Source organism: Equus asinus, chromosome 26 (assembly GCF_041296235.1).
Source record: "Equus asinus isolate D_3611 breed Donkey chromosome 26, EquAss-T2T_v2, whole genome shotgun sequence".
Classification (NCBI taxonomy): domain Eukaryota; kingdom Metazoa; phylum Chordata; class Mammalia; order Perissodactyla; family Equidae; genus Equus; species Equus asinus.
The window spans coordinates 32,435,110-32,451,982 of NC_091815.1; positions in this window are offsets into that span (position 1 = coordinate 32,435,110).

The following is a 16,873-nucleotide window of genomic DNA, read 5'->3' on the forward strand; positions in this document are numbered from 1 at the left end:
ATATACAAGGGGGAAAGGATAGTCTCTTTAATAAATTGTGTTGGGAAAACTGGACAGCCACATGCAAAAGGATGAAACTGGATGTCTATCTTACATCGCACACAAAAACCAACTCAAAATGGACTAAAGATTTGAACTTAAGACACAAAAACTTAAAATTCCTACAAGAAACTCAGAGGAAATGATCCTTGCCATCAGCCTTGCCTGTGATTTTTTTGGATTTGACATCAAAAGTAAAGGCAATAAAAGGAAAAATAAACGTGAGATTACATCAAACTAAAAAACTTCTGGACCACAAAGGATACCATCGACAAAATGAAAAAGCCACATATATAATGGGAGAAAATATTTGCAAATCACACATCTGATAAGAGATAAATATTCAAAATATATAAAGAACTCATACAATTCAGTAACAAAAAAACCAATCCAATTAAAAAATTGACAGAGGATCTGAATAGACAGTATTCCCAAAAAGACATACAAATATCCAATAGGTACATGAAAAGGTGCCCAACATCATTAATCATCAGGGAAACACAAATCAAAACCACAATGAGCTATCACCTCAAACCCGTTAGGATGCCTTTTATCAAAAAAGTTTAAAATATAACAAATGTTTGTGGGGATGTGGAGAAATTGAAACCTTTGTACACTACTGGTGGGAATGTAGGTTGGTGCCGCTACTATGGAAAACAGTTTGAAGGTTCCTCAAAAATAAAAAACAGAAGTCCTATATGATCCAGCAATTTCACTCCTGGATATTTATCCAAAAGACGTGAAATCATGAACTCAAAGAGTTATCTACATTCTCATGTTCAATGCAGCATTATTCTCAATAGGCAAGGCATGGAAACAACCTAAATGCCCATCCACAAGTGAGTAGATAAAGAAAATGTGGTCTAAACAAACAATGCAATATTACTGAGCCTTAAAGAAGAAGGAAATCCTGCCATTTGCAACAACATGAATGAACCTGGAGGACGTTAAGCTAAGTGATATATGCCAGACACAGGAGAACAAATAGTGCATGATCCTACTCATATGAGGTATCTCAAATAGCCAAACTCGTAGAAAGAGAGCCTAGAATGGTAGTTGCCAGAGATCAAGGGAGGAAAGGAAATGGGGTGTTTCTGTTCAATGGGTGTAAAGTTTCAGTTACACAAGATGAATAAGTTCTAGAGATTTGCTGTACAATATTGTGCCTAGAACAATGAACAAAACTGTATTGTGCATTTACTAATTTTTTAAGAGGGTAGATCTCATGTTAAATGTTCATACCACAATAAGACATTAATTAACTAATTAACAATAAGTAGGCATTCTCTTAAAAAACAGCAAGCAAAAGGAAAGAAATAATAAAGACTAGAGCAATAATCAATACAATTGAAAACAATCAATAGAGAAATCAATGAAACAAAAGCTGGTACTTTGTTTTTTTCTGCCCTTTTTTTTTAAATTGCAGTAACATTGGATTATAACATTATATAACTTTCAGGCGTACATCATAATATATTTGAAATTCTGTGTAGATTACATCACGTTCACCACCCAAAGACTAATCACAATCCATCACCACACGTGTGCCTAGTCACACCTTTCACCCTCCCCCTCTCCCCCTTCCCCTATGGTAACCACCAATCCAGTCTCTATTGCTATGTGTTTGTTTGTCGTTGTTTTTATCTTCTACTTATGAATGAGATCATATGGTATTTGACTTTCTCCCTCTGACTTATTTCACTTAGCATAATATCCTCAAGGCCCATCCATGTTGTCACAAATGGCTGAATTTCATCATTTCTTATGGCTGAGTAGTAGTCCATTGTGTATATATGCCACATCTTCTTTATCCACTTGTCCCTTGATGGGCACCTAGGTTGCTTCCAAGTCTTGGCTATTGTGAATAAGGCTGCGATGAACATAGGGGTGCAGGTATCTTTATGTATTTGTGTTTTCAAGTTCTCTGGATAAATACCCAGCAGTGGAATAGGGGGATAATATGGTAGATCCATTCTTAATTTTCTGAGGAAACTCCATACTATTCTCTTTAGCGGCTGCGCCAGTTTGCACTCGCACCAGCAGTGTACGAGGGTTCCTTTCTCTCCACATCCTCTCCAACACTGGTTGTTTCCTGTCTCGTTAATTAAAGCCATTCTGACTGGAATGAGATGATTATCTCATTGTAGTTTTGATCTGCAGTTCCCTGATAGTTACTGATGTTGAACATCTTGTCATGTGCCTGTTGGCCATCCGTATATCTTCTTTGGAGAAAACTCTGTTCAGATCCAAAAGCAGGTACTTTGAAAAAAATACACTTGAGAAAACTCTATCAAGAATTATTGAGACAGATACAGTTATCAACATCAGGAATGTAAGAGGAGAAATAACCAGAACCCACAGGGGTTTAGAAGATAATAAGGGAGTTCTAAGAACAACCATGTACATAAATTCAACAATTTATATTAAACTGACCAACTCCTTAAAAAACACAAATTGCCAAAAGTCACCCAAGATGAACAGATAACCCGACTAATCCAACAGCTGATAAAGATTCCCATAGTACTGGTGTAAACACAGCACCAATTGATCATGCAGTCAGGATACACTGACCACATCTTAGAAGAAGAATGTTAAAAGTTATTTTACAGGATGAGGGATCCAGAAAACTGCAAGTCATGTACCCACAGCATGTGCAGAGATTTCTTGACCTGAAATAATGACTGGAATCAAAAAGTCTGTCCACATAGAACCAAAGGACAGGACAGGACTAGAACCTGAAAGCCTCACTCTCCTCAGAAATGAGGGTCTGTTGTCTAGGAAGATACGGTGTTAAAATCATAGAAGTTTAGTTCCTCCAGTAGAAACCTGCCCTGCCAGAGTTTCCACGTACCAGCCTTCTCTTCCCAACTTCTTCAGTTTCACCCCAAATCTTGAATCAGGGCTACAGATTTGAAGGCCTTGCCTCCTGTCTCCTTGCCTGTCGAGCTTGCAATAAATTCTTGACTTTCTCAAAATCTGGTGCCATAATTATTGGCTTTTTATTTACATTGGGTGGCAAGCCCTTGTTCTGGTAAAAATTTCTGGTGACCATGAAGGGATCAAGGTCTTGTGACCACCTGCTTGAGACTCTGCAGCTCCTGTTGGGTGTGGTCCCTCCTCATCAAGCCTAACTGGCCACCTAGACTGATTCATCTAGAGGCTTGGCTGTCAGGTTTCTGCCCCCCACAATGGCACCCCAGGCCCCTCAGTGATTTTTTTAAAAAACTTTTACAAAAAGAAACTTCTTTTGGATCAAGACATCTCTGGAGCCTGGGTGAGTAACTTTAAGAATGTAACTGTCCCTTACCTCATCTGCCTGGTTTGATCCCCTGGAGATATAACTTAAGGTTTATTCTGGGGAATCTTAGGGGGCTGAGACCTGAACCATGGGGCTGAACCATCCAAGATAATTTGACACAGGATAAATGTTCACTTGTGAGTTACTCCTGGTAATCTGGTGAGCAATCCAATTTACATTACATATGGAATTGTATTATAGGATAATGTTTGTCTAAATTGAATTGGCTGTCTGGGGACTGAGTTTCTCAGTGACCATAACAAACTCCCCTTAAGTAATTCACCTCATGCGAGTCTTCTGACTACAAAGAAAAGAGGTACTTGACTTTCTCTTCCCTCTGGTCCTTTGGGACATTCCCAGTGACTGGGGATTTTACAGAGGTCTCAGAGCATCTGCTCATGCTGTGCAATGGCCTCATACAGACCCCCTCTTGAGGAACATATCTTATAGGGTGTTCTTTGTTTGTGGCAAAGCAATCAGCAGTGGCATCTTGTCCAGGGCTGACTCATCTGAACTTGGTGGGTGCCAAAACTTGTAAGGGAGAAAGTTGACATTTTGGTTATTCTTGAGGGAGCTGTTCCCACAAGCACACGCTATCAGACCCTAAACACTATCTCTTAGAAAGATCTTGATGCTGTGGCCACCTTGGACCAAGCCCCCTAATGGGGATAACTGTGAACAGTTGGTAGATAACTGGGATAATTTAAAATTACAGTGGCCATTTTGGGCTCCTTTTGAGCATCCAAAACTTGTTTTAGAAGCCAAGGAACAGTGAACGCTTTAATCTATAAAGAGTCGAGTGCACCAATTTCTGGAACAATTGCTCAAAACCTAAAGATTCCAGAAGCTGCAAATATTTACAAAGAACAGTAAAATGTTACCAAGCTTGTTTTGTGCCCTGAGGGCTTGGCGTGATAATTGTCAGTTTTGAGGCCTCAAAACATGGTCAGACATAAATGCTGTTGCACCCCATTTGTGGTCAGAGACAGTCGGACAGAAATGTGGGTTGGACTGTGTTTGCAGTAAAGGGTCCCATCAAACTGCTGTCAGCCTCAGGGGAATGACATTTGCCATTAGAAGCAGTGTTCTGATTAGATGAGATCATTTAAGAAGCTCAATTAAAAGCAAAAACATCAAAATTCTAAAATAACTTTCTTGAAAGTTTTGTGGCAAAAAGCTGACTAAAAACAAAATGTACCTCTGAAAAAGCCTATTGTGTCTTTGCTTTATATACATCTCATGATATACCTTCAAAAGAGGGCACTAAATGAGCCCCTTCCAGAGTTGAGACTCTGAGAGTTTTTCTGGGAAACTATTATATCATACATCAGTAGAGTTGTTCGGTACCACTAGAGTTAGTTACTGTTCATCCTGGTGAAACCTGACACCATTTAGCAAAGTAGGATTAAAAATTTGACCATGTTGGAAGCTGATATTCAGAGGCTGGCAGGAATCTTTTAGACCTTCTTCCCTGAGTTAAAATAAAACTAAACACCCAGAGGGGAAGAAGCAAATTAGGGATGATGTAGTTGGACAGGTAGGTCAACTTACAATGTCATTTAAGTTACAACCCAATTTCAGAGGAATTAAAAACAATGGTGCTCAACTGGAAAACCTCTGCAAAACTGGAAATGCAGATCTGTAGGCAGTTCAGATTCCTCCCATTTCCTTTATCTCAAACAACTTGTGACCTCTCCAGGAACTGGTATCTAGCCCATCACCAATTCCTAAGACTAAAGCAAGGAAAAAATGCCTATAGAAGCACCCTTGCCCAAATCTAGCTTACGTGACTCCTCCACTAAGGTTAGTAGAAAAAGATTCAAAAAAATTTGATTTCAATAATTTTTTCATAACTAGTGAGCTTGGATTACTGTACCTAAATCATGGTAATAATTTTAAGACAATAGTTGTGGAGTGTCCGGGTACATGTATCTATAAATATGTTATATATGCATGATATTTTTACCTCCACATGGTATAATTTCCAAAAGAGCTCTATTCCATTGCCTTAACATGTGTTTATATAAATGTAATAGAAACCAACACAAACGTTTTTCAAGTTAACATGATATAATGTAATCCTTGACAAATGAAAGCTTATTGAAGTTTGTTGGTTTGATTTAAGCAGGAATGTGAGTTATCAACATTGGATATGACATAGACATATAGCCATTATCCTAACAGGGTTTATTGGTCTAATAATCTCATATTATCTCTGTCACAAAACTTATCAAAAATAATAGCTTAGAATGATAGCTAGTTCTATGTAATGTCTCATGAATATTTTTAGCCAATCTGACTAATTATTGGGAACAAGTAAACTAAGTAGATGTGGAGAGATAAAAGTTTGGGGTGAACCTTTAACAATAATATGTTTTATTATGTATGTACTTAAAGTAACTTCAAAACTTTTTGGTAACTTGAACCTTAGAGTTTTACTAAATTAAACTAAATGACAAAATTTATTGAGTTTCTAGGTCATTTCCATGTATGATAAGATATTAGACATTATTTACTAAACATAGAATTATCTACCTTCAGCTTTGTATTATAGAAAAACTGGAAAAATACTGAGTTTATTGATAAATGTGTTTGCTGCCATGCTGAGAACTTTTCTATGACAAATCACATGTTTCTAGACAGAATTTGCGGATCTACCAATTCACAGGATGCAAATATATGAACAATTAAGGAAAGTAAGATGTATATTTTCAGCAAATGTTTAAGGAATGGAGATACATTTTTTTGTTAAGAAACACTAACTGGATGCTGCATGAGGAGTGAAGTCAGCATCATGGCGGAGTGAACTTGCCCAGGACTCCCTCCCCTCCAACATACAACGAAAAGGAGCAACCATATTCCAACAGAAAATACCCTAATAGCACAGGAATCCTTGGAGAGTGACATCAGCCACACGCTGGGGGGTGGAGAGGCTGGATCCCCCCTTGGAGGAGCTGGAACCAGGTAAGAGAGAACTTCGTTCTCTCCTTTCAAGACTGTGGTTGCTGCCATGGGAGGCTCTGTGAGGGAAGGAGTTTGGGAGGGGTCATGCATCCGCAGGATCACCCAGCATTCCCTAGGGCCCTTGGAATCTTTTGTGCTTTCATACAAATTTGTGGATTGTTTTTCTACTTCCATGAAAGATATCATTGGAATTTTGTAAAGGATTGCATTGAATCTGTAGACTGCTTTGGGTAGTTTGGTTCCAGAAATGTGTCCAATTGCCTGACACCCTGGACTGATGGATAGGAGAATGATGAAGTCGTGATATCAGTCTGTGTAATTCTTCTGACAAAGCCAACAACTAGACTGAACAATGTTCAGTGGGAAAAGCTGTCTGACGATGTTCAAAACCAATAAGGGTGATTAAACCATTGGAAGAAGAAGTTTACACACTAGTGGCATCCTGGAGAAAAGAGAAAACAATGTAAACACAGGCATTTGCTTCTGAGAATCTTTACTTCCCATCGTCTTCCTCTGGCTGCTTCTATCTGATCCTCTATGGCCCCCACATGAATTTCTTTTTCACCCAGAAGCATTTTGTAACAAGTTTAGCTACCTCAGATACATACTCCCACATCTTCCAGTAATTATGCTTCAAGCCACAAAATGAAGTTTTATTGGGGTAATTTCTACAGTTGTATGTTTTCTCGTTAAAACATAATGAGAGCTCATGGGATAAAAAGAAAAAAAAGATTGCAAAGAATTATAGCTCTAAGAGGAAGGTCCATGATTCAAAGCAAAGTCTTTCTGGTTATAAAATCCATTTCCTTATAATATACACCCAGGGTCATGTGTCAAGTACACATTATGAAGGTAATATGATTCTCTGTGTGTTATTCACATATTAATGCTTCCAACCTAAGAACACAGGATATCTTTCCCTTTATTTGTTTTTCTCAATCGCTTTCATCAACGTTTTATAGTTTTCGGTATACAGGTCTTTCATCTCCTTGGTTAAATTTATTCCCAAGGGCTTAATTGTTTTTGATGTTGTTTAAACAAGATTGCTTCCTTAATTTCCCTTTCAAATACTTCATGGCAGCACACAGAAACACAAATGATTTCTGTATGTTGATTTTGTATCATGGAACTTTACTAAATTCGATTGTTATTTCTACAAGCTTATTGGTAGAGTCTTCAGGGATGTTTTTATACAAGACATGTCATCTGCACACAAAGACAATTTTGCTTCTTCCTTTCTGATTTGGATTTTTCTTGCCTAATTGCTGTGGCTAGGACTTCTATGTTGAATAGAAATGGTGAGATTGGACAACTATATCTGTGTTCCCCCCAGGTAGTGCCAGAGCAAGAATTTCCTTTTTTTCCCTCCCTGTAGCAAAACAAACAAACAAAACTGTTGCACCATTAATCGTATAGCTGTGGTCAGCGCTGGTGATCTGTTGGGACCTGTGGAGATCCCTATGATCCATAGAGATGCATCTTTGGTGGTTTCCATGGTGACCCTTGCAGGTCCATTGGTACCCATGGCATCATGGTAAAGATAAGAATCTACTGTGTGTTTTGTTCTGGAGACGGTGAAGCTTTTAGACGGAGCCACAGTGCATGCAGGAAAAGGACTCAGGATATATATGAAGAGAGTTCATTGTACCTTCAACAAATGGGTAAAGTTCAAGCTTAATTCTGTTCTGGGTGCTCTGGGGTGGAGATGGAGGCTGGGTGGGTAGAAGTGTCTTTGTCTTGTGAAGATTGGAGAAAGGAGAATGGTCAGTCAAATAGAAATCTAGAGAGACTGGGGCTGAGGGGCCATTTGCCAGAAGGGACAGATGGGGTCCCTGAGTCAACAGATGAAGAAGAAAGCCCTTTTGAGATATCCAGGGAACAGCATGGGATATATTCAGACCCAGAGACACAGGATGTTCCCTTATCCAGGAGGAACAAAGTATGTAACAAAAGATAAAAAAAAATGTAACCATTGTCCAGAGATCTGGAGAAATAGGCAGTGGGTAATCACAGTTTCAAGTTTTGGTTTCTATGGAGCTCCATTTCTAGGATGAAAACACGGGTCCTGGAGAAAATAAAAGAGGTAAGCTATTTTCTAGTAGCAACAAACTGAGTCTCTGAGTGGAGCAGAGGATAGAGCTCTGTGTGAGTCAGACAGAATCATCCCTGAGATCCAGGTGTGCTGGCTCCTCAGTCTGGCTCCAGGGTAGGTGGGGAATTCAACACCTCACCTGTCTTCACCTGGAGTCTGCTCATAGATAGCCTCCATCCCACCAGACAAGTTACCTATCTCACCCAAATTCCAAGTCCACCAGGGCTTGTTGTGTCTCTACAGGATGCTCATGTCAGGGAGACCTCTGGGTTTTCCCAGATCCCTGGTTTCTGATTCAGCACATCTGGCTGGGGTCTGAGACTCTGCGTGTCTCAGTTCCCAAGTGATGCTGATGCTGCTGGCCCAGGAACCACGCTTTGAGAACCACATCTCTACATCACAGTTCTCAAACTTTGCCACCCACTGGCATCCCTGGGAGTTTCCATATTCGTATCCCTCAAGCCAGTGAAGCTGTGTCTCTGCAGGTGGAACCTGGGCACCGGTATGTCTTACAGCTCTCAGGAGATTCCGAAGCTTGAGAATTGCCCTCAGTCAAATATCTGCTGAGGACTAGATGGACTCAGAGAGTTAACATATCACTGTCATTATGAAGAGCATACAAAGCCTTTATTTCACTAAAAGAAAATACAAATTTGCTGTATCTGATGGTCCCTTTTGCGTAAATTCATCTAAATAAATTAAGTGCCATAAAACGGAAGCTTTTGAATGGTCATCATTGTTTTTACACTGAATGAATACAGTACCTGCCAGAAATTTTGCTGTTAAAAAGAACATTTTGTTTGACTCTTTACCTGAAATTCCTCTAAATAAAATGCCTAACAGGAAATAACCCTAAACTAGGGCAGATTTTAAATTGTTGTTACAGTAAACAACGTGTCTAGAGACACAGTTGGGTCGAATCAAAGATATGGTCCATCCAGGTACCTCCATGAGACTGTGAGAGAAAGGGTGTGCACATACTTGTTCTGGTGCCTCAGGGCCACCAGGTGGCACCCACGCAGGACCTCTCCAAAGCTGGGGCCATTGGCTGGGTGGAAGAGAAGCTCCACATTCATTGAGAGGAAAGTAAGGAAACGACACAGAGACAACATTACACTTGTATAATTTAAGGCTAAAACCAGACAGCTGGAAAATGCTAATTTTGCCAGGATTTGGAGCCATGGCTGATGGGAATTTAAATCGGAACAACCCCTTTGGAAAACAGTTGGCAGAAGCTACTAAATCCTAAGAGACACACATCTTACGATCCAACAATTCCAGTCCTGGGTGTTTACACGACAGAAATGTTCACCAAGAGACACACAGAAAGACCCATTCACTGCATCCAGGATTATAAGCCCAAGCTAGAAACTTCCCAAACGCCTGTCAACAGCATCACGGAAAAAATAAGTTTTGGTGCATTTGCCCAATGAAATGCTGAACGTGAGTATGATTCTCGTGAGAATCATGATGAGTAAAGGACGCCAGACACAAAAGTGTTGCTGTGACTTAATTTATAAAGAGGACACAACTTCATAAGAAACTGACTCACTGTTTTCCAGGGTGACTTACCATTTTGCATTTCTACCACTGTCATGGTCTGAACGTTTGTGTTTCTCCAAATTCTTATATTGAAACCTAATGCCCAAGGAGATGGCATTAGAAGATGGGGGCTTTTTTGAGAGGTGGTCAGTTCATGAGAGTGAAGCAAAGCCCTCATTAACGGGATTAGTGTCCTGATCAAAGAAATCTCAGAGAGCTAGCACCTCCCTTCCACCCTGTACAGATGTTAGCAGAAGTCTGCCACCCAGAAGAGGGACTTCACCTGACCACATGGACACCTGATCTCAGGCTTCCAGCCTCCAGAACTGTGAGAAACTTATAAACTTGTAAACTTCTGTGGTTTATAAGCCACTCCATCTATGGTGTTTTGTTATAGTATCCTGGACCGACTGAGACACCAGCAGTGCATAAGAGGTTCATCTGCTTCCAGCCCTGCCAGCACTAGGTCGTGTGAGTAATTTTCTTTTAGCCATTCTGATAAGTATGCACTGGTGTCATATTGTGGCTTTAATTTTTTATTTTCCTAAGGGCTAATGATGCTAAACATCTTCTCATATGCTTATTTGCCATCTTTATATTCTCTTAGACAAAGTGTTCAGATTGAAAAAAAATGGTTCCTTAAACAATTTCCTTAAAAAAATTGGTTGCTTTCTTACTGCAGAGTTTTGAGAGTCCTGTATGTATTCTAATATATTCTGGAACAATTGCTTTGCCACGTATATTATTTTCAAATATTTTCCCCATCTGTAGTTTGTCTTTTCATTCTCATAACAGGGTCTTCACAGAGAAAAACTTTAAACATGTTTTATTGTCTGTCTCCTCAGTTTTCTTTTATGGGTCATGCTTTTGATGTCATGTTTAAGAACCCTGTAGTCTAACCCTGGGCCATGAAGGTTTTCTTTCATATATTTTTAAAAAGTATTATAGTTTTATGATTTATGTTTAATTTATGATCCATTTTGAACTAATTTGTGTATAAGATGTGAAATTTAGGTCCAAGTTCATTTGTAATATCACCATTTATGGAAAGGAATATCCTTTCTCCATTTGACTGGTTTTGCCCCTTTGTACCAAACTCAATGGGTTCACCTCTTGGTGAGTGTGGAGCCAAAAAGCACAACCAAGGCAGAAGTAGGTGAAGAAGCAGATTGGTTGCTTGCACAAGCAAAGAAGAGCACCTGGGATATTTCCCAAAAGCAGCATCTCCCCAAGCTCAGTGCTGCAAGCATGTGAATTTTTTCAAGATAGCAACATCCGCAAAATGGGGACATCAGTTTCTGCAAAACAGAACATATAGTTTCTTTTTGTTCTGAAAAAGATTTGACAGATCATGTTAGTTATGGATAAAATCCTCAGGAACCCTTTCTTTGCCTGGTTCCCTGCTCACACCTTTATTCAGAATCAATAGATCACATCTGCGTGTGTCTATTTCTGTATTCTCTATTCTGTTTCATTATCTTTGTGTCACGTTGTATTGATTAGTGTAACTTGATAGTAAGTCTTAAAATTGGGGAGCATAACTCCTTCAATGTTGCTCTTCTTTCTCAAAATTATTTAAGCTATTTTAGTTCCTTTACCTTTCCATACGAATTTTACAGTCAGCTTGTCTGTATCTACAAAAAGCACTATAGGGATCTTCAAAAAGTCCTGTTGGGAATTTAATTGTGGTCGAGTTAAATCTTTAGCTGAGGAAGGAGCACAAAGGATGTAAAAGATGCAGGATCCACATGGATTTCCCAGTATAGTTGTGTTCAAGATGTCTTAACACTAAATACAGGGCCTGGATTTGCTAAAGGCTCTTTTAGTCTTTTAGAATGGCTTCTAGACAATTATGATGAGGATTAATCAAGGAGAGTTTCAAGGAGAACTTGACAAAGATTGAAGGCATTGATTTCAAATCCTGGCTGTGCCATCAATTATACCATTTTCCATAACTAACGTTTGAATAACACATAGAGTTTTGTAACATCTTCCTATATATCATCTCAGTAAACGGTACTTGACAGATCATGCTGGGAGATTATCATAAGGAAATGGGTTTTAAAAACCAGAAAGACTTTGCTTTGAATCACTGACCATCCTCCTACAGCTGTAATGCTGAAAATGTTTCTTTATCTCATGAGCTCTCATTATGGTCTAACCAGAAAACACAATTGTAGAAATTACTTCAGTAAATGTTTGTTTTTTGGCTTGAAAGCATAGTTACAGGAAGGTATGGGAGCATGTTCTTGAGGTAGCCTAACATGTTCCAAGTGTCTTCTTGGTGAAAATGAAATTCATGTGGAGGTCATAGAGGACTGGACAAAAGTAGCCAGAGGAAGACAATGGGAAGTAGTATTTCTCGGAGGCAAAAGACCGTGTTTATGTTATTTTCTCTTTTATCCAGCATATCACTAAGAGGGAATGCTCTTCTTCCAATGGTTTAATCACTCTTATTGGTTTTGAGCACCATCTGACATCTCTTCCTGCCCATCACTCTTCAGTCTAGCACTCAGCCTTTCAGAATAATTACACAGGCTGATTTCATGACTACACTTTTCATCTATCAGTCTTGGAGTTCAGAAAATTGCACACACTTCTGGGTCCTAAGCCATTTCTAGCCAGTCCCATCTTCTTCCTCAGTCCCCTCCCACCGCTAGGTTATCAGCAGCAGCATGTGTCCTACCCCTAGAAATCTTAAACCATTGCCAGTGTGAGCAATAAGACATTGTCCTCTGTCTCAATGCATGAAAAAAGACCCTTAGATGTTGTAAGATGTAACATTAGATGTAGATGCAAGATGTAAGTCCAAACATAGTGGAAAATTAATTATAAACTGAGAATTCTACTTAATTAAACAATAATTCAAGAATGAGTATAAAATGAAGACATTTTCAGGCAAAATACTGAGAAAATTTACCACCTTTGTTATGAGAGAACTATTTCAAGTTATACTTTATAAGTAAATAAAATGAATCCACAGACAAGAACAGCCAATGAGTCAAAGAAGATATCAAAAGGTAAATTTAAAAATAATGAAATGAACAAATTTGAAGCAGAGCATATCAAAACTTATGGGATGCAGCAAAATCAGTTCTAATAGGTAGTGTTCATATCTGTAAATGACTACATTAAGAAAAAGAAGGATCTCAAATAAAAAACTGAAAGTTACACCTCAAGGAACTAGAAGGAAAAGAACAAACAAAGCCCAAAGTTAGCAGAAGGAAGGAAGTAACAAAGATTAGAGAAGGAAAAAAAATGAAATGGAGAACAGGAAAAAATAGAAAAACAAAAATGAGATTTTTTTTTTAAAAGAGATGAACAAAATTGACACACCTTTAGCTTTACTAAGAAAAAAACCAGAATGGATTCAAAAAGTAAAAGAAATGAAAGAGGAGCTGTTATAACAGAAAAGCTGTATTTCTCTGATGACAGAGAAATACAAAAGATCGTAAAAGACTACTATGAACAATTATAAGTATAGATGCAAGAATTCCCAAGAAAATATTAGCATCTTGAATTCAAAAGAACATTGAAATGATCATACACCATGGGATGCAAGGATGGTTCAACACAAGCAAATCACTAAGGTGATGGACCGCGTTAACAGAACAAGTGATAAAAATCATATGATCATTTCAGTAGATGCAGGTAAAGCATTTAACAAAATTCAACATTCTCGTGATAAGAACTTTCAACAAATTAGATATAAAAGGAATATTCGTCATCATAATAAAGGCCATATATGAGAAGCCTACAGCTAACACTGTACTCAATGGTGAAAAGTTAAAAGCCTTTCCTTTAACATTAGGAAAGAGACAAGGTGTCCACTCTTGTCATTTTATTCAACATAGTTCTAGAAGTCCAAGCCACAGCTATTAGCAAGAAAATAAAGGCATTCAAATCAGAAAAGAAGAAGAAAAATTATTTTTATGTGCAGAAGATATGATCTTATATATAAAAAATACCTAAAGACTCTGCCAAAAACCTGGTAGAACTAATAATTGAATTTAATAAAGTTCTGGCATACAAAATCAACATACAGATGACAGTTGTGTTTCTATACACTTACAATGACTATCTGAAAGAGAAATTAAGAAACAATCCTATTTACAATTGCATCCAAAATAATAAAATACTTAGAAATAAATTTAACCAAAGATATGAAGGACTCAAAACTATAAAACGTTGATGAAAGAGACTGGGAAAACACAAATAAATGGAAAGACATCCAGTGCTCTTGGGTTGGAAGTGTTAATATTGTGAAAATGTCTGTACTACCAAAAGCAATCTAAAGATTCAATGCAATCTTTATCAAAATTCCAATGGCATCCTTTACAGAAGTAGAAAAAAAATCCTAAAATTTGTATGAAACCACAAAAGGTCCTGAATAGACAATCTTCTTTTTTTTAAGTTGGCACCTGAGCTAACATCTGTTTCCAATCTTTTTTTTCCTTCTTCTCCCCAAAGCTCCCCAGTACATAGTTCTATATTTTAGTTGTAGGTCCTTCTGGCTGTGCTATGTGGGACGCCACCTCAGCATGGCTTGATGAGCAGTGCTAGGTCCACACCCAGGATCTGAACCGCCAAAACCCTAGGCCACCGAAGTGGAGCATGCGAACTTAACCAATTGGCCACGGGGCTGGCCCCAACAAAGCAATCTTGAGGAAAAAGAACAAAGCTTAAAGCATCACGCTCCCTGAATTGTGTTATTACAAAGCTACGGTAATCAAAACAGTATGGGCATAAAAACAGTCACATAGACCAGTGGAACAGAATAGAGTCTAGACATAAACCTGCAAATATATAGTCAAGTAATTTTTGAGAAGGGCACTAAGAACACGCAATGGGAAAAAGATAGTCTCTTCAATAAATAGTGTTGGGTAAACTGGCTATCTAGATGAAAAAGAATGAAACTGGACCCGTATCTTACACCACTCACAAAAATTTACTCACAAAATAACAAAGACTTAAATGTAAGACCTGAAACCATAAAACTCCTAGAATAAAACATAGGGAAAATTTCCTTGATTGGATTAGTGATGATTTCTTGGATAAGACATAAAAGGTACAGGCAACAAAAGCTAAAACAAACCAGTGGGACTACATAAAACTAAAAAGCTTCTGCACAGCAATGGAAACAACCAACAATTTGAATTGGCAGCCTACAGAATGGGAAAAATATTTGAAAACCAAATATCTGATAAAGGGTTCGTATCGAAAATATAAAGAACTCAATAGCAAAATAGCAAGTAATCCAATTAAAAAATGGGCAAGGACCTGAATAGATATTTTCAAAGAAGGCACACAAATGACCAGTAGGTATATGAAAAGGTACTCAACAACAATAATCATCAAGAAAATGCAAATCAAAGCAACAATGAGCTATCACGTCACACTTGTTAGGATGGCTATTATCAAAATGACAAGCAAAGGGGTTGACTGGCATAGTGGTTATGTTCACATGCTCCATTTTGGTGGCCCAGGGTTCACTGGTTCAGAGTCCAGATGCAGACTTGAATACTGCACATCGGGCCATGCTGTGGTGGCATCCCACATACAAAGTAGAGGAAGACTAGCACAGATGTTGGCTCAGCTGCAATCTTCCTCAAGTGAAAAGAGGAAGATTGGCAACAGATGTTAGCTCAGGGCCAATCTTCATCACCAAAAAGAAAAAAAAAAAGACAAGTGATAACAAACATTGGTGGGAATGTGGGGAAAAGGGGATCCTTTCTACGCTGATGGTGGGAAAGTAAATTGGTGCAGACATTATGAAAAACTGTGTGGAAGTTCTTCAAATATCTCAAAATAGAAATACTATATGATCCAGCAGTCCCACACCTGGGTATATGCCTGAAAGAATTGAAGTCAGTACCTTCAGGAGCTGTCTGCACACCCATGTTCATTTCAGCATTATTTACAATAGCCAAGACGTGGAAACAAGCTAAATGTCCTTCAATGGATGAATTGATAAAGAAAAAATGGTCTCTCTCTCTCTCTCTCTCTCTATATATATATATATGTGGAATATATATATATATGTCATATATATATATATCATATACATATGGAATACTACTCAGCTATAAAAAGGAAGGAAATCTTGCTAATTGCGACAACATGGATGGAACTAGGGGAGATGGTGCTAAGTGAAATAAATCAGACAAAGACAAATACTGTATGGTATCACTTAAATACTGAGTACAAATAAAGCAGATTTCATAGAAACAGAGAATAGAATGATGGTTGTCAGGGAATGTAAGGAGAAGGAAATGGGGAGACGTAGGCACGAGGGTAAAAATTTTCAGTCATGAGAAGAAGTAGTTCTGAGGATCCCATATACAGCATGGTAACAATGGTTAATAATTCAGTATTATGTACTTGAAAGTTGATGAGAATAGATCTTAAACAGTCTCACCACACACACACACACACACACACACACACACACACAAAGACCCAACTGTGTGAGGTGATGGATATATTAGTTATCTTGATCTCTGTAATCATTACAAAGTGTATAGGTATATCAAATAATCATGTTTAAATATATACAGTTATACTTGTCAATTATTTCTCAATAAGGGTAAAACAAAACATTTTCCAATAATTGCCTTTAAAATTAAGAACAAGGCAAGATTTACACCTATCATCACTTCTATTCAACATTGACCCAGAACCCTGGTCAGTGAGATGAGAAAAGAAAAAATAAAGACAACATACTTTTATGCTGCATAGAAAACCAAAGAGAACATAAAAGGTAATGAGAATTAGAAGGAAGTTCATTCACATTGGTGAATACCTGATCAATATTCAAAATCAGTTACATCCCCAAATCAGGCACAAACAACTGGAAAATGTAATTTTAAGATGTGGTTAATCTAGAAGAAATGACCTACATCTAAAAAAGAGTTGCAAGCTTTTCATAGAAAAAATGA